Below are 25,924 nucleotides of genomic sequence, written 5' to 3'. Positions count from 1 at the left end.
GGATGGTGCGTTCAGGAGCGTCGGAGTGTTCTAAACTACTGAAAATAACCGGGGTTACAATGGCTACACGTGACGGATTTGTGTGTGGTGGAGAAAAAAAAATACCCCTGGCAAAAAGTGGGAGGGACACGTCCCCCCCGTCCCTCCCTAAACTGACGCCTGTGGTTGTCGGCCATTGCTTCTTCCCAGGGCCGGCCCGGGCTTCAGAGGCGCCCTAGGCGAGCCCGAGACGAGCGCCCCTTGGGAGCGTGTTTTTCGAGCGGTCCCGACATTTGTTGAGCGGGGGGGGGAGGGGGGGGGGGGTGCGCTGAGGAGCGATGCCGAACAATACCGATCAGTGCCGGGCAGCGCCGAGGACGAGGAGCGCGGTGCGTCGGACCGCTGCACAGCGGGGCACACGGAACACAGAGCGTCGTGGCGCGCTGGCGCCCCTTGTACGACCGCGGCGCCCCCCTCGGGACGTGGCGCCCTAGGCGGCCGCCTACTTCGCCTATGCCTAGAGCCGGCCCTGCTTCTTCCCTCCCAGAGCAGAGTTTCGCATGGCGTCATGTTGGTAAACTTCATCACCACGAAAGGTAAGTGGATGTGAAACACTGATTGCTCCAAGAAGGAGGATCTCTCCCCTCCCCGGGTGGACTTGAATCACCAACCTTTCAAGTAACAGCCAGATGCCCTGACCAATGGCACCCATTTGGAGTTACAGGAGAATCCCTTCCAGGTCCAGAGGGATTGATTTTAAAAAAAGAAAAAAAACATCATTAAAGTTCAATATGAACATAATTGCATTTAGGATCAGATTTATGATTTGTTGAAATTATAATAATATCAACATTGAGACACCTCTTGCACTCAGTGTGGTCCACTGAGAATCACAAACATCTGTAACATCTGTAAAAATCCTTCTGGAGCTGCACAGAGATGATTGGATGATGAAGAAACTGATGCTGCTCCTCAAAGTCACTTCCTCAAACAGTGTTTCCAGGAGTTGCTCTATTTTACATGATTTTAAAATAAAGTATTCTGGATCATCTGCTGCCACTGCTCCACATGTCAGCAACGCCCTCTTGTGGCCATATTTATTTACACAGGAGCTCATGAAATGGAGTTTTCTAAAAGTTTGACAGGAGATTGATGAGAGTTCAATGATTTTTACTGACTTTCATAAATTGCTGTACTAAAGTAGGTTAACCTAACATCTGGAGTCTTGTGGTTTTGAAAGAACAAAAGAGAAGTTTACCACAAACAACAAGTGACTCTAACAAGTGGTTTACTGCTGAAGCCCAAAGTTCAAACCTGCCATCATGTCAACAAATCAGCATCATCATTGTCTTTTTCTTACATTGGTGTTTGACCCTAACTGAAGACAGACCATGTCATAACACAGATATTATTCATGTTCAGGGTTGATTGTCTGCAGTATGTCTCCATATGTCCATTGTGTCACGTTGCTATGATGACTCCACCCACACCAAGTCGGTACTCTGTATAATGGAAAGCGACCGGGGCCAAGGCCGAACAAAGAGAACCGAGTGGAGTAAAGGCCTCAGTATACTCTCCCGTCGCCGCCACGGCGTACGGGCTACGCCGGGGCTTGACGTGCGCCTCCCGAAAAAAGTGACTTCACGTCGAGGCGACGTGTCGAGGGCTGTGATTGGTCCATTTTCGCGTTGTTGTTGAATAAAGTAGAACTCACACAGAATGCTTTTCTGATCTGAACAGTGCTTCAGGAGAAATTTAGATCCAAAATTGAGCGGCGCACATCCCTATACTGTTAGCAGTGTTAGCACTGTTAGCAGACGGGGCTATGTGTATAGCTGCTCCTAAAACGGCTTTAATCGTCCAAAAGCTCATTAGTTTCACCAATATTTTATCATGCTCCGCTCACACCACTCCTCCATGACAGCCCGGTGTCGCCAGATATGTCATATATGCAGATATATGTTCGGTGTCTAGATACGTATGTCTAGAAATCTATGTCTATAGATCTATGTCTAGGTAAAGCCGGAGCTACGGAAGCCGCATTGTTGTTGTGACTGCTCGCGGCTTGGCAGAGGAGGGTGTTCTCTTGACGCAGAAGCAAGACATGTTCAGTAGCGGCGTAGGGTTGCCGGCGTAGGAACGCCGTGGCAGCGACGGAGGAGCATACTGAGGCCTTAAGACTGAGAAAGAACCAGTGGAAAAGGACTGATAGAGCTGTCCATGGTGCTGAAGAATCAACTTGTGTGTGAATCATTCTGGACGTGCCACTTTTTGTTTGATGTAAATTAAAGCTGAGAAATATTTTTCCATGACACTGCTTCTTGTACATCGTCTTATTAAACTTATGGCAGAAACCTGTAGCATTTCTGATCAAAAAAAGTCAGTCAGTCAGACAAGGCTCCACTTTCTCAGGCATGGTGGACAGGAAAGCTGTCTGCTCTGTCTCACTCATAAGTGAGAGGTATACAGACACAACAGACCCTTTTTGAGGCCTGGGTAGCTCAGATGGTAGAGCATCAGACTTTTAATCTGAGGGTCCAGGGTTCAAATCTCTGTCCAGGTGCTCTAAGGATAGATCCTTCATTTGGTCTGAATACTCATAGTAGAGGGTCACAGTGCTTTAAGTAATCTGTGGGCAAAACTCATGTCCTGGTCAGATGCTGTGCTTCATCTTGATGTTGTCAAGTATGAGAACTCTCTGAGGTTCTGTTGACATTGAGAGAATCTTCCTCGATGACTTCTTTCACTCCCATGAGCTGGATGTGATGTTCCTGACAGAGACGTGGCTGAGTGAAGGTGGACTGGTCTCCTGCTGGAACTCAGTCCCCAGGACTGTGGCTTCTTCAGCTCTCCCAGCATGCCGTTGGGCTCACTTAACACTCATTTATGTCCAGGAGGACTTTTTGAAGTGGTTGAGGTCAAACTGACCATTATTCAGGTCATTAATGACTGATGTTTTCATTTCCTTCAGTCAGGATGTGGTCAGGAGTGTTGATCAGCTGACTGATTCAAGACAATCAGTTGAATCTTTTTAATTCAGAGACATGTCGGCTCGTTGGTCTAGGAGTATGATTCTCACTTTGGGTGTGAGCGGTCCTGGGTTCAGTTCCTGGATGAGCCCTTAGAATGATGATTACACTCTCCAACAAAGCTTTCAGCTTTGCTCATCAACCAGGATCCCTTTGAGTTAAACTCCAGAAGCTTCTCTGACTTTGTGTTGGAGGTTTGTCTGATCTCATGTTCATGACCAGCAGCAGCATTTCCACTGTCAACAAGGAGACGGAGCCTGAGAGCTCTCAGAAAGTTCCACCTCGGAGCAGTTTCTAAAAAGTAGTGTTTTCAGTGTCTCCAGCACTGTTGTGGTGTAAACAGACACCAAAACACAGTGAAAGTTCAGTGTTTCCTCTTGAAGCCTCTGCAGTGTAAACGGCCTTATTTTCAGGCAGCAGACCAAAACAGTGTTGTCAGACAGAAGAGCTGGAGGACATGGTTTGGCCCACGGACCAGATGTTAGACAGAGCTGAGCACAATGAGAGAAAAGCTGAAGGAAAGCCTCCCTCCTGATTGGACGTGACAGAGAGAGGACAAAGGAGGACCTGAGGACGCTCAGCGAGGACCAGCTGAGGAAACACACTCAGGCAGCGACCTGAAGACTGTCCAGGCTGTCAGGAGGCTTCATCACCTGCCTGGTTTATGATGACCTATGTGTCAGCTCTTTGGTCCATTAGTATGATTCTCATCTTGGGTGTGGGAGGTCCCGGGTTCAATTCCCGGACAAGCCCTTCAATTGTCACTTTTGTTTTCAGGTTTTGTCAAAGAAGAAGTCTGTCCACCAGAGGAGAATAATGTGATTAGTTTGATATATTCCAGTTAAAAGTGAGGGTAACGAGTGTGGAAACCCTCCTCAGATTCAGAGTGATGATCTGGTTGGTGGAGGAGCGACCGGCCCCCAGTGACGTGGAGGGAAACCAGGTAGCGTCAGCACAGGTTCAGACTGCTGAACGAAGCCACACCTGGCTTTACCAACGTGACACAGCTGCTGAAGGAGCTCCGGCTCCATGCTGCTCACTCAGAGGAGGAGGAACCAGATGTTGGACTCTGCAGGCCAGGGGCCTCGTTGATCACACACTGTGGAGGATCCACACTAAAAGTCTACCAGCACCAAAAGCAGAAACAGCATCTGATTTATAAACCATGCAGCTCTTTCCCTTTATAAATCCAGTCCAGCTGGAAGGCTGTGCAGGTGGATTCACCTCATGTCACCCTCCACACACACACTTTCTACCATGAATGGTCACAGTACCTCAGGAAGATTCGGATCTCAATCAGCTGCTGATCGCTGGAGTTTTACTCTCAGTCATGGCAGAGACGACAAGGAGAAGGGATTTCAACAACTTCTACATTGATTTGTTGAATATGATTTTTTCAGAAATTCTTTATGACAACAACAGAAGGATTTCCCCAACAGTTTCGCTGGCAGCAGTTCTATGTTCTATTTGGCTGGAAGGATCTTCCGGGATGTTCAGAGCTCTTTGCTTCGAGATGGATTTTAACACTCAGCCTCTATTCATTTGCCCGATGATATTGATGTCAGACATAAAGCCTGGAGATGCTGGGGATTGAACCCAGGACCTCCTACATGCAAAGCAGGCGCTCTACCACTGAGCTACATCCCCTGTTTCCTCCACCAGCTCTGCCGGTTCAGACTGAAGTGAATCAGCTCAGTGAGTCCAGGAGGAAAACTCTTGAGAAGCCTGTTCCTCTCTCAGCAGGACAGTCTGGACTGTGGAGTGTGGCTGGTTGCTGGAGGTCAGTATTGATGGAAGTGGATCCATCACTGGTCCAGGTCAGGTGTTTTCTGTTCATGGGGGTTTGATGGTTGATGGTCCATCTGACAGCCAGGTAGTGCAGCACTAAAACCATGCTGAAGGAGGCGCTGTGGCTCAGCTGCTCAAAGAGCCTGTCTCATCAACAGGAGGTCCTGGCTTCAAACATCATCAGTCAGTCTCTACATTTGTTTGTCCACAAAGAGCTCCATGGCTCCAGATGCTCCTGATCCTCCTCTGCTGGGATGTCCTGCTTTATCTGCTCTCTGGCTGACAGCTGCTGCTGCTCCAGAGGGCAGAGGAAAGCCTGCAGAGGGGGTTGGACATCAGTCGCTGATGATCCATTGATCTAATGAGACAACCTGGACTCAACGGGTGAAAACAGTTTCTGACTGGGCATCAATCAAAACCGCTGATCCATTGATTGATTGAGACAACCCGGACCCAGTGGGTGCAAGAGGTTTACTTAACCCCGAGCTCCACCATGTGGAACAAGCTCCCAGTTCTGCTCCACTTCTCTCCTTTCTTTCATGTAATGTTTCATAACTACGTGTCATTGACCATTGTTTCTCCTGTAGTCTATGTTCTCTACTTATATATGAAATGTATAATTTATACGTACATGTATGTTGTATTGAAATACCCTGATGATATCATTTAATACCCAGCAGATCTGAGCCACATGTCCTGTTATGACCCCAGATATTTTTAAAGGGTGTTTGTGTATCTGCCCCCCTCCTCTCTGTGTCTCTGTGTTCCCCCTCCCTCCTGGGTCAGGGTTCTCTGCTCATGTTCTGTGTGAAGCAGGAGGTTCAGGCTGGCCACGGATTGGACGGAGGCTGATGGGACTGTCTATAAGGGGAAGACCAATCCAAGGCCGGGGCTCCACTTCTCTCTCTGGCTCCCAGCTGAACTCAGGCAGTGTGAAAATTCTGGTCTGGATGTTTTTTCTCAAAATGAGGATAAATGACATGATCCTGATGAGACGCAGTTTCACTGTCAGTCAGTCTGTCAGAGTCTAAACAGTCTGGATCTGTGAACAAAGTCAGAGTTTAATGTGTCTGAAGCTGAAACATGAAGTTTAACAGTCTCTTTGTAGAGTGTCTGTTACACATCAGTCACTACTTGGACATTAAAATTCTGCTTTTGAGTTGAACAGGTGAAGCTGCTGCAGCTTTAATATCAATGATGTTTCAGGATTCAGTGACTTTCTTTCCTTGCAGACATTAGAAAAGCCTCAGAGCCAGGGGAACGGCCACTCTGTGGAAAAGTCCTGCTGTGTGTCACCAAACACTGGATGGAGATCCAGACACTCCAGAATGTTTGTTTGTTTGTTTATTTTGTTTCGAGCTTAATTTCATTCACAGTGCTCAGCAGTAAGCAAAAATTACATAACAATAAACAAAACTCATTACAATCAATACAACACAATACAATAACAAAACACATTTATATTAGCTCGAAAAGGAGTGGGATGAAGTAACACTTATTATCTCCCACCCCTCTTTACTTTAACTCTTTAATTCAAGATATTACAACCTTCATTATTACACAATTGTGTTCACAGTACAGTTAATAACACTTCCTTTTTTATGAACAAAAATCATTCCCCTTAATATATTTTTCAAAAGTAATTTCTTTAAGTTTCTTTTTAAATAACTTCATATTTGGACATTCCTTGAGCTGCCTACCCAGGTTGTTCCACAATTTTACCCCTTGAACTGAAGGACAAAGTCTTTTCCGTTTATTATTCGCCCATCTGACTTTAAAATTCTGTGTATGACGTAAATTGTACCCTACTCCTACTCTTTTAGAAAATAAAAGTTGGATGTTTTTTGGAAGATTGTCCTTACTTAGAATGCCAAGGAGAGAGGGACGGTGAACAACATGGGGGAGGGGAGAGTCCTCCTGGGGGGAGGACAGTGTCTGCTGCTGCTCTGCAATGCCCCGGTATTGAATCTAGAGAAACAGCTGAGGACAAGAACAGCTGCAGTGGAAGAGTCGGAGGAGGAGAGCTGGAGAGAGCGGAGTGAGACGCTGACTTCTTCACTCATCAAACACACATTTAGTCTTCAAGTGAGGAACCCTGTGGGTTTACAGTCAGGTCGGCACCACTCCAAGTCGGCCCCGGCCAACTCGGCACCGCCCCGGGATACAGTCAACTCGGCATCAAGCCAACTCGGCATCAAGCCAAGTCGGCATCAAGCCAAGTCGGCCTCACGGGCGGGGGGGCTCTCGAGTGGCCGAGTTGGTCGGTGCGGACTTGACTGTAAGCTGCTTACCAACTCGGCCAAAAGCGTCTTTCTTTTTTTTTAATCACGATGGTGGATAATGTACCTGGGAGCTTCATGTTTGACGTCCGAGTAGCTTAGCTACAAGCGCGCAGCGCTTAGCGGCTGTCTGGTCATGTGACCGGTCCCAAGGCATTCTGGGAATCGTAGTGCAGCGATGCCGGCTGCGCCGCGACGATTTGCAGTTTTTTTCGTGCCGGCAGCGCCGCTTCTCCTCACGTAGCAGGCAGGGGACTGGAGGACAAACTGTGTGGTTATGGTGACTGACAGGTTAGAGGTGGAGAATGGACCTGGAGCTTCCTGTTGACATCTTGTTTGAACGAGTAGCTTAGCTACGAGCGCACAGCGCGAGCGGCTGTCTGGTCATGTGACCAGATCATGTGACCGGCATGTGATCCGCGAACGCTGCATGATCAAACCAGTCGCCTGCATTATAATTTTATTGTAATGTTCTCCACCCCTGAAGTTTGGTCAGCCAGTACAATTAATTTATTTTTACCCAATCAGTGGAAACCTAGGAAGACCGAAGCTGCATGACGAACTCGATCATACTTGTTGTATTTCATCCCAACCACAACATAATACCTGTATTGCATTATGCTTATGCTGATTTGTTCATTTCTGATCAACATTGTTAGTTTATCAGTCATTATTCTTTTCTTTAACAAACATTGTCATTTGCAAAAGCATGTATTTTGTTGTAAATGTTGTTTGCCCGCCATCTAGTGTGCGTCAACAGTAATAGCAACTGGGACTGTAATATCAAACGATTACCAGTCGTACATGTTAAGCTGTTCATATGGTTTCTTGGCGTTCATAAGCTCATAAACGTAGCCCTCCGGTAAAATATTATATACATTTCATTTCACTGAAATGACGGTCGTCATGTTTACATTTAAATCACGTGTCAAACTCCAGTCCTCAGGAGCGGTGACCCTACATGTTTTAGATCTAATTGTAAATCTAACTGTACTGGCTGACCAAACTTCAGGGGTGGAGAACATTACAATAAAATTATAATGCAGGCGACTGGTTTGATCATGCAGCGTTCGCGGATCACATGCCGGTCACATGATCTGGTCACATGACCAGACAGCCGCTCGCGCTGTGCGCTCGTAGCTAAGCTACTCGGTTCAAACAGGACGTCAACCATGAAGCTCCAGGTCCATTCTCCACCTCTAACCTGTCAGTCACCATAACCACACAGTTTGTCCTCCAGTCCCCTGCCTGCTACGTGAGGAGAAGCGGCGCTGCCGGCACGAAAAAAACTGCAAATCGTCGCGGCGCAGCCGGCATCGCTGCACTACGATTCCCAGAATGCCTTGGGACCGGTCACATGACCAGACAGCCGCTAAGCGCTGCGCGCTTGTAGCTAAGCTACTCGGACGTCAAACATGAAGCTCCCAGGTACATTATCCACCATCGTGATTAAAAAAAAAAAGAAAGACGCTTTTGGCCGAGTTGGTAAGCAGCTTACAGTCAAGTCCGCACCGACCAACTCGGCCACTCGAGAGCCCCCCCGCCCGTGAGGCCGACTTGGCGAGATGCCGACTTGGCTTGATGCCGACTTGGCTTGATGCCGAGTTGACTGTATCCCGGGGCGGTGCCGAGTTGGCCGGGGCCGACTTGGAGTGGTGCCGACCTGACTGTATCCCACCCTGTGGGACAGGAGGACACCCAGTCATGGAGTTTGGACATTTAAAGAGCAGCTGCAGCCTTTTTCATAGTTCCATGCTGGACTCTGACAGCTCTTCACACTGCACCACTGACACTCAGCAGCTCTTCTGCTGCTTCCTCTGTCACTCAGTGCTGGAAGAAGCTCTGCTCTCAGTAGATCTTCAGGACTCACAGCCTCCTCTCTGCTCTCAGCTCCTCTTCCAGCTGCAGAGAGATGAGAGGTGGTGGTCAGAGTGTGTGAAGCAGTGAGGACTTCAGTCCTGTTCAGAGCAGCAGTCAGCAGCTCAGAGCTCATGAAGGACCACCACTGTCAGACCAACACAACAAGCCTGTGGCTCCTCTGATTGGCTGACTGTGTGTCCTCTGCTGTCCAATCCTGAAGCTGCTCAGCGTTCTCCTCTCACAGCCTCACTGAGAGTCAAACACTGGATCTTTGTTCTCACACTGACTGTGTTTAGTCCAAACCTGCTGAAAGCAGCATGGACTCACTCCAACCATCTACTGACCTCAGAGTCTGCAGGCTGCAGTCTGGACTCTGCTGGAGAGCAACCAGCTGCTGCACAGCTGGAGCCTGCAGCTTGTTGTTATTCAGGTGGGAGGGGTTGGACTTCAGAGCTGAGGCCAGAGAAGAACAGCTGATCTCTGACAAACTGCAGCTCCTCAACCTGAATAAAGAGAGAAAGCAGCAGAATCAATGAGGAGGAACCAATCAGATGTATTGATGGAGAAATGAGCAGCTCCACATTACTGAGTCCTGATCAATGAGCTGTTCTGTTGTTGTGGATCTTCATCACACACAACATTCACACTCCTCCTCATGTCCACACACAGCAGTCAGCTGCTGCTGAGCTCAGTCCACTCTCTCACTGCAGGATCAGAGTCTCAGATCACAGCTGCTGACAAACATTTCTCCTTCTACAACAGGAACAGACAGTCAACTGACCTCAGAGTCTGCAGACCACAGAGTGGACTCTGCAGAAAACCACACAGCTGAGAAACTCCTGAATCCTGCAGAGGGTTCCTGCTCAGGTCCAGATGTTCCAGATGTTTCTGGAGGGAGGGGTTGGACTTCAGAGCTGAGACCACAGAAGAACAGCTGATCTCTGACAAACTGCAGTCCTTCAACCTGAATAAAGAGAGAAAGAAGTGAGATTAGAGGACAGAGTTTGCACACACACACACACACACACACACACACACACACACACACACACACACACACACACACACACACACACACACACAGTCTCGTATTTCTATCCTTGTGGGGACCTTCCATTGACTCCCATTCATGTCTAGCCCCTAACCCTGACCCTTACCCTAACCCACACCACAACAAAGCCTAACCCTAAAGAAATGTTTTTGCACTTTTACTTTTTTCAGTAACAACAACATGGTCAAGAAAACACTGTTTCTCCTACTTAGGACCGGAAAAAGGTCCCCACAAGGCACGTCGTTCCACGTTTTGCTATCCTTGTGGGGACATTTGGCCCCAACAAGGATAGAAATACGAGAACACACACACACACACACACACACACACACACACACACACACACACACACACACACACACACACGTCACACAACAGTATGACTTGTGACATCCCATAATGAGCTGACATGTTAATGCTACCAAGCTAATGTGCTGACATGCTTAAGCCAACATACTATTGTGCTGAAAAGCTAATGCTAACATCCTGACAGAGTTATGCTAACATGCTAATATCCTGACATGCTTTTGCTAACAATTTACAATTCTACAGTTTCATTCAGCAGATGCTTTTGTCCAAAGCGACGTACAACACAAGCAAGAATACAGACATTAGAAAGAAAGAAACCATTAGTAAATGCTTCAATTGCTTCAAGTGCAATTGGTCAAGGGAGTTGCCATCAAGTTGCAGAAGAGGAGCCACTACCCCCCCCCCCCCCCCTTTTTTTTTTGAGTGTGTAAATTTAGTCAGTGATACATAAGTGCTGGGTTTTAGAACACCTGACCTATTCTTCCCCAAACATGGGGTCGGATTAAGTCCCTAGGTCAGGGGTGGGGAATCCTGGTCCTGGAGGGCCGCAAACCTGCATGTTTTCCATGTCTCCCTGCTTCAACACACCTGAATCGAATCAAGATTCATGGCCAAGTCCAGCAGAAAGCCAGATAACGAGCCTCATTGCAATCAGCTGTGTTGAAGCAGGGAGACATGGAAAACATGCAGGGCTGCGGCCCTCCAGGACCAGGGTTCCCCACCCCTGCCCTTGGTGTTCTCTGAACAATTGAGTCTTCAATTGTCTCTTGAAAGTAGAAAGAGACTCGGCGGAACACACAGAGTTAGGTAGTTCGTTCCACCATTTGGGAAGAACAGAGAAGAAGAGTCTGGCTGGAGGTTTAGAGCCGTGCTGGGCTGGAAGCACCAGACGTCTCTCACATGCAGAGCGAAGAGGGCGTGAAGGAGAGTAGACCTGGATCAGGGAATCCAGGTAGGCCGGAGCTGTTCTTGTAAGTGTTTTGTAAGCCAGGAGGAGAGTTTTGAATTTGATCCTGGCTGCAACAGGAAGCCAATGAAGGGAGATGAACAGAGGAGTGACATGAGCTCTTTTGGGCTGGTTGAAGACCAGATGTGCTGCTGCATTCTGGATCATCTGTAGAGGTTTGACTGCACCCGCCAGAAGAGAGTTGCAGTAGTCAATGCGTGATATCACGAGAGCCTGAACCAGAAGCTGTGTGGCCGGTTGGGTCAGGAAGGTTCTGATCTTCCTGATGTTGTAGAGGGCATAACGACAAGACCGAGAAACTGAGGCCACGTGAACCTTAAAGGTCAGCTGGTCATCAATCATGACACCCAGGTTTCTGGCTGAGTTTGTGGGCACAAGTAGGCTCGAGTGAAGTTGGACACTGATCTGAGGCTGGACAGATGGACAAGCTGGAAAGACCATGAGTTCAGTCTTAGACAGATTTAGCTGAAGGTGGCGTTCCTTCATCCAGGTGGAGATATCAGCCAGACATGCTGATATTCGAGCTGAGACTGTCATGTCGTCAGGTGGAAAAGAGAGGAAGAGCTGAGTGTCATCAGCATAACAGTGGTAGGAGAAGCCATGGGAGCGAATCACTGCACCAAGTGAAGTGGTGTACAGAGAGAAGAGTAAGGGACCAAGCACAGACCCCTGAGGGACCCCTGTTGATAGGCCATGTGACCTTGACACCTCCCCTCGCCATGACACTCTGAAAGATCTGCCTGTGAGGTAGGACTTGAACCACAACAGGACGGAACCTGAGATGCCAAGGTCAGAGAGTGAGGAGAGGAGGATTTGATGGTTCACGGTGTCAAAGGCAGCAGACAAGTCCAGCAGCAGGAGGACAGAGGACTGACCAGCAGCTCTTGCCAGCCGCAGAGATTCTGTGACTGAAAGAAGTGCAGTCTCGGCGGAGTGGTCGCATCTGAAGCCTGACTGAAAAGGGTCAAGTAGGTTGTTGTTCCGCAGGTGTTCAGAGACTTGGTTAAATGCTGAGCCTCCAGTATTTTCGACAGGAATGGTAGAAGTGAGACTGGCCTGTAGTTTTCAACCTGGGCTGGGTTGAGATGAAGCTTTTTTAGTAGTGGGGTGACGCGGGCTTGTTTAAAAGTGACAGGAAAAATGCAGGTTTCCAGGGAGGAATTGGCAATGTGCGTGACTGCAGGTTTGATTATGGGCAAGATGGACTGCAGAATGCTGGTGGGTATTGGATCGAGAGGACATGTTGTCGGTTTTGAGCTCAGAAGAAGTCTGGAGACCTCATCCTCACTCAGAGGAGCAAACGAGCAGAGAGAAGGCGCAGTAGTGGGTTTGAGCTGACTGGGCTGGTCAGGCTCAGAGAACTGGTTGCTGATTGCAGCCACCTTTTCAGTGAAAAAGGAGGCGAACATATCAGGAGTCAGCTCAGTGGACGGCTGAGCAGCTGGAAGAGAAAGCAGGGAGTTGAACGCCATAAACATTTTTCTGGAATCAGAAGCTGCACAGATCTTGTTCTGATAAAAAGCTTTCTTTGCGGACTGCAAGCGGGAGGTAAAGGAAGCAAGTTTCTGTTTGTATGAGGACAAATCAGCGAACATGTTGACATGCCAATTCTAACATGCTAATGCTAACATGCTCATGTGTTTACATGCTAATGCTGACATTCTAATCCTGCCATGCTAATTTGCCAACATACTGATGCAAACATGCTAATATCCTAACAAAGTTATGCAAACATACTAATGTGCTGACACGCCAATGATAGCATGGTAATGTCCCAACATGCTCATTCTGACATGCTCATATGCTAACATGTGCCCACATGTTCATGTCCTGACATGCTAATGCTAACATGCTAATGTCCAGACATACTCATGATAACATGCTAATGTTCTACTATGCTAATGCTAACATGCTAATGTGCTCACATGCCTATGTTAACATACCAAAGTCTTATGGTAATGCGCTGTTACACTAATACGAATATGCTGACATGCTAATACTAACACATTACTCTCCTGATATGCTCATGCTAACATGCTAATGTGCCCACATGGTAATGTCACTATGCTAATATGCTGACATGCTAATGCTAACAAGTTACTCTCCTGATATGCTCATGCTAACATGCTAATGTACTGATATACTAATGCTAAAATTACAATGTGCCCACGTGTTAATGTCACTATACTAATGGGCTGATATGCTAATGCTGATTTACTAATTTGCTAACATACTTATGCTAACATGCAAATGCACTGATGTGCATAAGCTAACATGCTAATACCCTGACACTCTGATGCGAACATGCTGATTCCTTGACACACTAATGCAAAGACATGTTGATGCTACCATGCTAATATGCTGACACTCTGATGTGCTGACACGCTAATGCTGACACAAACATACTAATAGGCTGATATACTAATGCTGACATGCTAATGCTAATGCTAACGCAACCATGCTAATAGGCTGACATACTAATGCTAACATGCTAATTTGCTGACATGCTAATGCTAAAATGCTCATGTACTGACATGCTAATATCTACATGCTAAAGTGATGATATGCTAATTTGCTGACGAGCTAATGTGTTAACATGGCGTCAATGTGTTTTGAGGCCATTTGTCTGTCAGCTGTTAGCTTGGCGTTAGCTTAGCTTCATGCTGACTTGAACTTTCTCAGGGGAATAGTTTGGTCCGTGCAGCCAGGTGTTCTGCAATGAGATCAAATTCCTGATGGCGAGCTCCCAATCAAGGCCAGGAGCCTGAGAACAAGTGCTGCCCCCACATGGTCTGGTTGAAGCTCTGCAGCCTGTTCACTCTCCTCCTCCTCTGACTGAACTCTGAAACCACATCCCATCCAGACCTCACTGGACTGACTGGACACTTTCACAACTCTTCATCCTCCAATCCACACTGGAACCCTGTGAAGCTCAGTCAGCTGTTTAGTTCTGCCATGGAGGAGTGAAGAGCCCAGCCGCTACGCTGCTTTGAAAGCTGAAGGTCAACATGGAGCGTGTCAGAGGTTCACAGTCAATGATCCACTGCAGCTCCTTTCTTCTTCTAGCAAGCTTTGAAATGTGGAGCTGCACACGGCTCTGCCACAGTCACAGGACTAAAGAGCAGAGAAGAAGCTCCGTTTCTCCTGGAGATCACTCTCAGATCAGCCTGATGTCTGACCTTTAGTGTCAACACTACTTTACTGAAACACACTCAAACATGGAGTCTGACCTCAGAGTCTGCAGACCACAGAGTGGACTCTGCAGAAAACCACACAGCTGAGAAACTCCTGAATCCTGCAGACGGTTACTGCTCAGGTCCAGATGTTCCAGATGTTTCTGGAGGGAGGGGTTGGACTTCAGAGCTGAGGCCAGAGAAGAACAGCTGATCTCTGACAACCTGCAGTCCTCCAACCTGAATAAAGAGAGAAAGCAGCAGAATCAATGAGGAGGAACCAATCAGATGTATTGATGGAGAAATGAGCAGCTCCACATTACTGAGTCCTGATCAATGAGCTGTTCTGTTGTTGTGGATCTTCATCCCACACAACATTCACACTCCTCCTCATGTCCACACACACCAGTTAGACTTCTAGTCAAGACCACATAGACCAAGACCAAGAGACTTCCATTTCATAGAGTATCAAGACCAGCTGAGCTCCAGACCAGAACAAGTTTTTATCCATCTTGCGTAATAAAAATGTCTGAGCTTCATTTTCTACAAATCATCTGCAGTCAGAGAGCAGATCAACAGCTGATGGTTCTGGAACAGTTCCCTGGAGGAGGCGGGGCTTAGCAGAGATTCACCAATCACTGATTAACCATGTAAATGAATGACATGAAATCAAACCAACCAGCGTCAGTTAATGACTGAAGGTTTAGGGAGAGTTGAAGGTCAACCATCAGCCATAGAGCTCTGATCACTAGAGCAGATAGAGATATAGCCATAGAGCTCTGATTGTTCAAAGATCATTTTTAAATAGAAGTTCAGACATCTGTGGACAAACATCTATTGACATCCATCTATGTCAGTAGATGTAGAAATGCTATCTACAGTTAGTAATGACCTTTTCTGGTGTCTTGTCTCATATTATCACACAGAAATGTTTGAATGATTTATATTAATGCAGTGTTTCCTGTTTGTCATTTATTCTGTCAAGTGTCCATTTATTTCCTTCATCATGAATTCAGTTTTATAATGAACATGCATGTTAACGTTCCGTTAAGAGGGGATCCAGATTCTTTAACATCTGTAAACACATTTGTTTTTTAAAGTAATGCAATAGTTACTTTGCACAGTAATTATATTTAAAATATTGTAACTCTGTTACTTTTTGAAGAAGTAACTGGTAACTACAACTAACTAATTTTTGAAAGTAACTTTCCAAACCCTGGAGATGAATACACATGATATCAGAGTGAGAGATGTGGACAGTTCTATACATTTGAAGTTATTTCTTTTGCCCAGTTGTAAAAAGGAAAAACAACATGGTTCAAATATGTTTTATATTCTATCAGGTTCACAAACTCCACATTTTCTTCCTCTGTCATTTATTTATTTCTGTAAACGCTGGAATTTCCAATAGTCTTGAAGGCCTCACTGAGGTCCAGCTGCCATCAACCTTCCTGGAGAGCAGCAGCACAGCAGCACAGCAGAGGCTGGTTGAGGAGAGGAGCAACCAGGGAGAAAGGTTTCCGCTGAAATGTTGGCAACTTGGCCTGAAAATCAAACTTTAGTTGAAAAGACGATCCTGCTGGTCGTCCTGCTGGAAGAGCTGCAACATGAACACTGAAACTGAAGAATGATGAAGCCCAGCTGAGAAATTTACCACCAGCCAGAGACAAATCCCTTCCAGACCGCTCAGCCAGTCCCAGACACTGCCAGACCCAGAGACCCCAGACCACAGACTGTCCAGACCCAGACCACAGAAAGCTGGTTTGGAGACCAAGAACGGTCTGGAGAACCACAAGTCTGACAGCAGTCAGCTGCTGCTGAGCTCAGTCCACTCTCTCACTGCAGGATCAGAGTCTCAGATCACAGCTGCTGACAAACATTTCTCCTTCTACAACAGGAACAGACAGTCAACTGACCTCAGAGTCTGCAGACCACAGAGTGGACTCTGCAGAAAACCACACAGCTGAGAAACTGCTGAATCCTGCAGATCGTTATAGCTCAGGTCCAGATGTTCCAGATGTTTCTGGAGGGAGGGGTTGGACTTCAGAGCTGAGGCCACAGAAGAACAGCTGATCTCTGACAACCTGCAGCCCTCCAACCTGAATAAAGAGAGAAAGAAGTGAGATTAGAGGACAGAGTTTGATGTTGAAGTGACAGAGAGCTGAAGAAGGTTCAGACTGGAAGAGTTTAGAAATGTAAAGTCCAAACAGCTGAAGCCTCCAGGAGGAGAAGAGCTCTCATCAACATGCTGCAGAGCTCAGTCCACTCTCTGTCCACACTACATCTGGAATCCTCCTGATCTCCTCTCAGTCCTTTGCCTCCAACAGATTCTCCCTTCAGACAGTGAACTGACCTCAGAGTCTCCAGGTTACAGTTTGGACTCTCCAGTCCAGAACACACAATCTTCACTGAGGAATCCTGCAGGATGTTCTCACTCAGGTCCAGATGTTTCAGATGGGAGGGGTCAGAGGTCAGAGCTGAGGAGATCACTTCACAGTGAGGATCAGAGAGTCCACAGCCAGAAAGACTGTAATGAGACCAGAGAGGACAGGACGCTATGAGAGAGGACACTTTGATGGACTGTTGGACATCAGAGCTTCACTTCTTCACTTTGGCTTCATGTTGACCTGGAGGAGAACCTGGAGGAGAACCTGGAGGAGAACCTGGAGGAGAACCTGGAGGAGAACCTGGAGGAGAACCTGGAGGAGAACCTGGAGGCAGGGCCGGCTCTAGGCATAGGTGAACTAGGTGGCCGCCTAGGGCGCCATATACGCCGGGGGGCGCCACGGCTGTGGAAGGGGCGCCACGACGTTCTGTGTTCCATGCAGTGCAGTGTGCTTCAACGCACCGCACTGCTCTCTGTTCGGCACTGCTCGGCAACATTTGGCATCGCTCCTCAGCACCCCCCGCTCAACAACTTTCGGGACCGCACGACAACACGCTCCCAAGGGGCGCTCGTCTCGGGCTCGCCTGGGGCGCCTCCGAAGCTCGGGCCACCCCTGCCTGGAGGAGAGAACCTGAAGGACAGATCCTGGAGTTCCACATGCTGAGTTTAGTTCCTAATTTTAAGAAGATGAAGTGAAGTTTAATATCCAGGTACCCCGACCTGCCCCTCTGAACAAATACCAAATTACCCACTCACTGTCTCATGTTGCCCTCACTGTCTCATGTTGCCCTCACTGTCTCATGTTGCCCTCACTGTCTCATGTTGCCCCTCACTGTCTCATGTTGCCCCTCACTGTCTCATGTTGCCCCTCACTGTCTCATGTTGCCCCTCATGTTGCCCTCACTGTCTCATGTTGCCCCTCACTGTCTCATGTTGCCCTCACTGTCTCATGTTGCCCTCACTGTCTCATGTTGCCCTCACTGTCTCATGTTGCCCCTCACTGTCTCATGTTGCCCTCACTGTCTCATGTTGCCCCTCACTGTCTCATGTTGCCCTCACTGTCTCATGTTGCCCTCAATGTCTCATGTTGCCCCTCATGTTGCCCTCACTGTCTCATGTTGCCCCTCACTGTCTCATGTTGCCCCTCACTGTCTCATGTTGCCCCTCACTGTCTCATGTTGCCCCTCATGTTGCCCTCACTGTCTCATGTTGCCCCTCACTGTCTCATGTTGCCCCTCACTGTCTCATGTTGCCCTCACTGTCTCATGTTGCCCCTCACTGTCTCATGTTGCCCCTCACTGTCTCATGTTGCCCCTCACTGTCTCATGTTGCCCCTCACTGTCTCATGTTGCCCTCAATGTCTCATGTTGCCCCTCATGTTGCCCTCACTGTCTCATGTTGCCCCTCACTGTCTCATGTTGCCCTCACTGTCTCATGTTGCCCCTCACTGTCTCATGTTGCCCCTCACTGTCTCATGTTGCCCCTCACTGTCTCATGTTGCCCTCAATGTCTCATGTTGCCCCTCATGTTGCCCTCACTGTCTCATGTTGCCCCTCACTGTCTCATGTTGCCCTCACTGTCTCATGTTGCCCCTCACTGTCTCATGTTGCCCTCAATGTCTCATGTTGCCCCTCATGTTGCCCTCACTGTCTCATGTTGCCCCTCACTGTCTCATGTTGCCCTCACTGTCTCATGTTGCCCCTCACTGTCTCATGTTGCCCTCACTGTCTCATGTTGCCCCTCACTGTCTCATGTTGCCCCTCACTGTCTCATGTTGCCCTCACTGTCTCATGTTGCCCCTCATGTTGCCCTCACTGTCTCATGTTGCCCCTCACTGTCTCATGTTGCCCTCACTGTCTCATGTTGCCCTCACTGTCTCATGTTGCCCCTCATGTTGCCCTCACTGTCTCATGTTGCCCCTCACTGTCTCATGTTGCCCCTCACTGTCTCATGTTGCCCCTCACTGTCTCATGTTGCCCCTCACTGTCTCATGTTGCCCTCAATGTCTCATGTTGCCCCTCATGTTGCCCTCACTGTCTCATGTTGCCCCTCATGTTGCCCTCACTGTCTCATGTTGCCCCTCACTGTCTCATGTTGCCCTCACTGTCTCATGTTGCCCTCACTGTCTCATGTTGCCCCTCATGTTGCCCTCACTGTCTCATGTTGCCCCTCACTGTCTCATGTTGCCCCTCACTGTCTCATGTTGCCCCTCACTGTCTCATGTTGCCCCTCACTGTCTCATGTTGCCCTCAATGTCTCATGTTGCCCCTCATGTTGCCCTCACTGTCTCATGTTGCCCCTCACTGTCTCATGTTGCCCTCACTGTCTCATGTTGCCCCTCACTGTCTCATGTTGCCCTCAATGTCTCATGTTGCCCCTCACTGTCTCATGTTGCCCTCACTGTCTCATGTTGCCCTCACTGTCTCATGTTGCCCCTCACTGTCTCATGTTGCCCCTCACTGTCTCATGTTGCCCCTCACTGTCTCATGTTGCCCTCACTGTCTCATGTTGCCCTCACTGTCTCATGTTGCCCTCACTGTCTCATGTTGCCCTCACTGTCTCATGTTGCCCTCACTGTCTCATGTTGCCCCTCACTGTCTCATGTTGCCCTCACTGTCTCATGTTGCCCTCACTGTCTCATGTTGCGTTGCTGTCTCTCAGCTTGGTCAGACTGCTGAGCTGTGAAAACAACACTGAGTGAAATGTTGAGCAGCTCTTCATTCTGGACCCAGTTCAGAGTTCTGCTCTCACTTTAACATCATTCAACACATTTCCTCTCAGGCTTTAGTCTGGTTGCTGCTGAGCCTCACATCACTTCTTTCATCACGTTTACAGTGTGAAGAATCCAAGAGAAGATCTGCTGACTTCCACAACATGGACATTTGATTTCCAGCTGCTATGAGGGCTGATCAGATGGATTCCAGGAGGCAGCTGGAAACCTTTCAGTCTCATTAGAATATTACAGACAAGAAGAGATGAAATGTGAATCAGAACATGAAGGAAGACTGACAGTCCAAGTTTGAACCAACTCTGAAAACTGAGTCTCTCTGGAGGGTAGAGGAGACTTTTAGGAACAGCAGCAGGTTTGATGATATTAATATTGAAAATAAAATGTACATTTTTTGATTGATTGAATAATGCATACATGGCAACAGGAAATTCTGATTTCAGCTGAAGGTGGACGGGGGTGGGGGTGGGGGGCGCTGCTGCTGCTGCTGCTGTATTTTGGGCAGCTGGCTTCAGCCGCTTGACAGAAATGAAACTTTGGTCAGTTGTCAGTGATAAATATAAGGTGTATGTGAAGTGCAATCTTGAATAAATACTTGAAGTGAACATTAAAAGTATTACTCTACTGTAATTAACTCAAATTTAGTTAACAATATCATCAGAACAATTGACAAAAATAAAACAATGCATTGGGACAGTTATTGAAATTTTTTTGATGGTTTTCTGTATCATTAAATGCAAGTTATATTACTTTTCTACTTATTTTTCTTTATATGAACATATTATTTATTTACCATCCACACCAACAACTTCTGCAACTTTTTTTTCACGCCTCATCCTTTCTTTGGTTGACCTTATAAAAGGCATGTGACGGGTCATGAAGTATTTTTTGATTTTGCACCTCCACAATCAAACGTCCTCCTCCATGGTGAATTGGCCGACGCTGAACCTTTGACAGCAGGTCTGTCTCCGCCCTGATGACGTTTTCCAGGTACAGCGCTTTTCCGTTGTTGAGATGGTTTATTTTATTTTGAAACATCTCAGGATGTTTTATTTTGCATTTGTGCTCCACTTCCTGTCCCGCACGATATTCTGTGTGCTGAATTGCTGCGCCGTGGTCCGGCATCCGGCGAAAATAGAAGCTCTGCGCAAGGGCGTCAGTTTGTTTTGAAAAGTGGGGGGGGGACAACTCGCTACTGGCAAAAAGTGACTTTGGAGCTGTGTGTGTGCACGTGTGTGAGCGTGCGTGTGTGTGCGCACATATAAAAAGACTGACAATATATGCGTTCACTCACCAAAGCTGAGGACTCGCTTTAAAAGAAAGGAGCACCGTGGTTCTTCTTCTGGACAAACTTTTCAATGACTTTCATTCATTTTGATTTCCGATTGTTAGCTTAAGCTTTAGCTTTAGCTTAAGCTTTAGCTTTAGCTTTAGCTTTAGCTTTAGCAGCGCCGAACTGTCACGTCTCCCTGTCAGTCTCTAATCAGGACCCGCCCACATCGGCAGCAGCCAATCAATAATAGATAAATAAAAATTGCTCGGTCTCATTGAACGCAGCACAGATATTTCAGATCGTCTTAAAGAATGTATAACATTTTACCTGCAGTCCTTTATGTTGACTCCTGGTGGCGCTGTGCTCCACCTGCCTCTAATGACCAGTCACCACTGCTTTTGAGTAGTGCTTGAGATAGTGACTTTAACTGACTTTATTTTGGTATGGCTGCTGAGAATTATTTCACATTGTAGGCAATTGTCATGTTTTGAAAAAAAAGCCTCTGGCCTGAAACTTTAACCCAACTATGTTGAACTTCATGTTGAAATCAGCTCCATGTCAGATACATCAGCTACCTGTCAACAGGATTTACAGCTCAGAGACAACACAGAAACAAACCACTGAACTCTATCATCACTAATAGGAACAAGGTTAAAGCATTTCCAGAATAAAAGAATAAACCTCAGCTCACTGGAGGACAGCTGGAGTTACATTAGAACACAGGCTGTTACCAGAACATGTTATATCTGTGACTGGAAGAATTTTGACTTCAAGCCTCACCATCCATCCCACTCAAATAGAACATTTTACTCAGAGTAAATGGAAAATTTACAAAAACAGTCAGGCAGCCACAACAGAAACACCACAATGATCAGTCTGATGACTCTTTGTCAACTTTGCCACAAAAACCTGGTGAATCAGCAGAAGATGAACAGCAACATGAAGCCTTATTGTCTTACCTTTGTTTTTGAGAGGTTGGAAACATTTATTATCATTATTATTAGCTTAATTATTGGAGCAAAACTATGACATGACCTCTTACTGTTATGCTCTCTGGTGTTTCATGGAAGGTTTGATTCTGCTGTGCTGCGTTCACTGCCTCCTGTTTCCTTCTCTCATTAATAAAATCTGAGGAAAGATCTGATCACAAATCAACATGTCAGAAAGAAAAAAGCAGCCGACATCAAAGGAGACAGTCTGTTAATCCACAGAATCACCATCAGACGTCCTCAGATTACTTTAGACTGATCAAGCGAATGAACCAACTCTACACACACTGACATGTCTTCGTCCTGGTAAAGATGCTCCAGAACCATTAAAGAAATATATCAAAATATTAACTGAACCATCGACACAAGAACAAACACTACTGAACATTCAGGGCGTGTCAGACACAGAGAACCATCAGTCTCAGGAGGGTTTTCCATTTTTTTATTTGTCCAGGAGCAGAGATCAACAGAAATGAACACAGAGCTGCAGAACAGGTGACTGAAGAGGCGACGTCTGCACAAAGAAAGAATAAAATCACAGTTAGTGAGGTTATCTCCCAGGTTACAGATTACTAGTTACAACAGAAGTGCAGTGTGTATTTATCTGATCAGGAGACCCTGGTTCTTGCTGGAGGTTCCAGTGGAGACCCTGTTCAGACCCTGGTCCGGCTCTAGCTGGTGGTTCAGTGTTCTCTTGTGAAGCAGAGAGATGCCTCAGGCTCTGCGGCGTCTGAAGACGAGGCTCTGCTCCACAATGTCCCAGGAGCAGGGCCGGCTCTAGGCATAGGCGAACTAGGCGGCCGCCTCGGGCGCCACGTCCCGAGGGGGGCGCCGCGGTCGTACAAGGGGCGCCACGACGCTCTGTGTTCCGTGTGCCCCGCTGTGCAGCGGCCCGACGCACTGCGCTCCTCGTCCTCGGCCCTGCCCGGCACTGATCGGTATTGTTCAGCATCGCTCCTCAGCGCACCCCCCCCGCTCAACAAATGTCGGGACCACTCGAAAAACACGCTCCCAAGGGGCGCTCGTCTCGGGCTCGCCTAGGGCGCCTCTGAAGCCCGGGCCGGCCCTGCCCAGGAGAGGCTCAGCAGTGTGGCTGTCTGCCATGTCCACGGAGACAAGCTGGGAGGACGGACAAGGAGGACAGATGTCATGTCTTCATTAGTGCTTCAGAATGGCAGGACAATGGTTTTGGGCACTTTTAAAAATGATGATGTTACCTTGTAGCCTAGAACTCTGGACCTGTAGGACCTCCAGTCCTCACAGCTGCAGTTCTATTGGGGACAAAAGACAGAGTCTGAGTATGTTCAGCTCTGTTTTCTATGTTCAATATGAAATGTCCAGCGAGCTGGGAACCAAGGGGCAGTCATCTCTAAATATTAAAAATAAAGTCCTCACTAAAGTGTGCACATTTAAACCTATCTTAAAATAACTTGTTTCCTTAATTAATTAAAGCATCTTCGATGCATTCTTCTTCATTACAGTTCAATATAAAAATATAAAATTCATCCCTATTCAAATCTTCAATAAAACTCGCATTTCTTTTTAATCAAAAGCAGCAGGTCCGACAGGGACGATCAGTATATTCCTGATGATGAACACTAGCTGAGGTTCTATCAGAATGAGTCCAAACAGCCTCAAAATGTTGCTGTTAGCATGTTGACAGTAAAGTTCTTCAGGACATATCCACTTTTCAAAACAAACTACCGCCTCTTGCGTTTCTCACCTGGGATAATCACAGGGTTAAACGAACAACCAAGTATTCAAACTCACCACAGGTTCTGCAGAAGAAAGAGCTGCTCTGGGTCGGAGCTTCCACTGGAACAGACGCACATTTAGAGCAGCGGCACTTTTTTTTTTATTCATCGTGAGTCTCTGCTGCCACCGGATGGTGCGTTCAGGAGCGTCGGAATGTTCTAAACTACTGAAAATAACCGGGGTTACAATGGCTACACGTGAAGGATTTGTGTGTGGTGGAGAAAAAAAATACCCCTGGCAAAAAGTGGGAGGGACACGTCCCCCCCGCCCCCCCCCCCCCCTAAACTGACGCCTATGGCTCTGCGTATCTCCGCCGTATGCCGGAGGCCGGTGGAGCAGAGACGTGGCCGTGCCGCAGTCAGTGGGAGAACATGCATTGCTTTAAATGGGAACGTATTGGCTCCGCTGCCGGAGCGGAGACGGAACGGACACATTTAGCCTCAATTTAGCCTTGAGGGAGCGGCGTGCGGGCGGCACTGCTTCATCAGGCGGTGGTGGGAGTTTTCGGCGGAGCGAGCGTGGTGGTGAGACGCCGGAGGCACGCTCCGCACCGCTCCGCGAGGTGGCCGCGGCCGGGGGCTGCTGCGTGTCAGGGAGCGCGGGCACCACCGCGTAGATAACAAACTCACCTCACTCTCGCAACATGTTAATGACGTTAACATCAGCGACAACCCCCCCCCCCCCCCCCCCCCCCCCCAAAAAAAAATGTTCTCACCGGATCTAGACGATTCACATAAATGATCCCATTTGAAATTAAATTGGCGGAAATCCGCGGATCGGCGGAAAATTGCCATGTATGATAATGAAGTGAGACTCTCTGCAGCAGAATGGAGCCGTTAACAGCTGAATAATAATCAGTCATAGTCTGAGGCAGCGGATCAGACAGTGGACTGATGGGTTCTTCAGGACAGATCATTGAGGATCATCTCCACAGAGGAACTGCAGGAACTACTTTCTACAAACATCACTGAGACATTGATCATGAGGACATGTGGACTCACTCAGCCTTCCTGCAGTTCTTCACAGCTGGGATCAGTCTCCGTCGTCCCTCCTCTGATGTCTTGTACTTCTTCAGGTCCAACTCCTCCAGGACCTGGTCTGACATCTGCAGCATGTAGGCCAGAGCTGAGCAGTGGATCTCAGAGAGTCTCTTCTCTGATCTGTTCTCTGACTTCAGGAACTCTTGGATGTCCTGATGGACTGAGAGGTCCTTCATCTCCGTCAGACAGTGGAAGATGTTGATGCTTCTGTCAGGAGACACTCCTCTACTGCTGATCTCCTTCAGGTTCTGGATGACTCTCTGGATGGTTCCTGGACGGCTCACTCTCCGACCCAACAGACCTTCTAAGAGTCTCTGGTTGGATTCCAGAGAGAGGCCATGAAGGAAGCGGACAAACAGGTCGAGGTGGCCGTTCTGACTGTTGAGGGATTTCTGCAGGACGGCCTTCAGGAAGTTGTCCAGAGATGGGAAAACATCATGTTTTCTGAAAAACTTCGACACTTTTTCAGTAAAAGACTTTGGTCTTAAATCCGTGTCTTCCCAGTTCTCCCCAATAAAGGTCTCCAGCACGTCTGTCTTCCTGTTGGTGAAACAGTGGAACATGAAGACTGCAGCCAGAAACTCCTGAACACTCAGATGGACGAAGCTGTAGACGGCTTTCTGGAAGATCACAGACTCTCTCTTGAAGATCTGAGTACAGATTCCAGAGTACAGCGAGGCCTCAGTCACATCCAGACCACACTGCTCCAGGTCTTCTTGGTAGAACAGGATGTTTCCTTTGTCCAGATGTTCCAAGGCCATCCTGCCCAGCTTCAGAAGAAGCTCCCTGTCAGCCTCCGTCAGCTCCTGTGAACCCGTCTCAGGTCCTTCATGGTACTTGAGCTTCTTCCTGTGTGTCTGAACCAGCACAAAGTGGGAGTACATGTCAGTCAGGGTCTGGGGCAGCTCTCCTCTCTGCTCGCTGCTCAACATGTGCTCCAGAACTGTAGCAGTGATCCAGCAGAAGACTGGGATTCCACACATGATGTGGAGGCTCCTGGAGGTCTGGATGTGGGAGATGATTCTGCTGCTCAGCTCCTCATCACTCAGCCTCCTCCTGAAGTACTCCTCCTTCTGGGCGTCAGTGAAGCCTCGCACTTCTGTCAGTCTGTCCACACATGTTGGAGGGATCTGATGGGCCGCCGCCGGTCGGGAAGTGATCCAGACCCGAGCCGAGGGCAGCAGATCCCCCCGGATGAGGTTAGTGAGCAGCTCGCCCACCGAAGACTGCCGGGAGACGTCGAGCAGCCGCCGGCCGCCGCCGAAGTCCAGAGAAAGTCTGCTTTCATCCAGGCCGTCAAAGATGAAGAGCAGCTTGC

General features: G+C 47.9%; 1 long non-coding RNA gene and 2 other non-coding genes across 3 annotated transcripts; 1 reads left to right on the top strand and 2 right to left on the bottom strand.

Moving 5' to 3' along the window:
- The first annotated feature begins 2,469 nt into the window (after nucleotides 1–2,469).
- trnak-uuu (transfer RNA lysine (anticodon UUU)) lies at nucleotides 2,470–2,542 on the top strand. Its single transcript has one exon. It is a non-coding gene; the product is annotated as a tRNA-Lys (tRNA).
- Nucleotides 2,543–4,583: 2,041 nt separating this feature from the next.
- On the bottom strand, nucleotides 4,584–4,655 carry trnaa-ugc (transfer RNA alanine (anticodon UGC)). Its single transcript has one exon. It is a non-coding gene; the product is annotated as a tRNA-Ala (tRNA).
- Nucleotides 4,656–9,379: 4,724 nt separating this feature from the next.
- Nucleotides 9,380–24,603, bottom strand: LOC115384166 (uncharacterized). Its single transcript, XR_003930829.1, has 3 exons — nucleotides 24,568–24,603; nucleotides 16,789–16,962; nucleotides 9,380–9,438 (listed from the first exon to the last, which is right to left on the bottom strand). It is a non-coding gene; the product is annotated as an uncharacterized LOC115384166 (long non-coding RNA).
- Between the last annotated feature and the right edge of the window lie 1,321 nt (nucleotides 24,604–25,924).

The sequence above is a fragment of the Salarias fasciatus genome (genome assembly GCF_902148845.1).
Source record: "Salarias fasciatus chromosome 23 unlocalized genomic scaffold, fSalaFa1.1 super_scaffold_20, whole genome shotgun sequence".
NCBI classification, from domain to species: domain Eukaryota; kingdom Metazoa; phylum Chordata; class Actinopteri; order Blenniiformes; family Blenniidae; genus Salarias; species Salarias fasciatus.
This window is presented reverse-complemented; position numbering and strand designations above follow the sequence as displayed.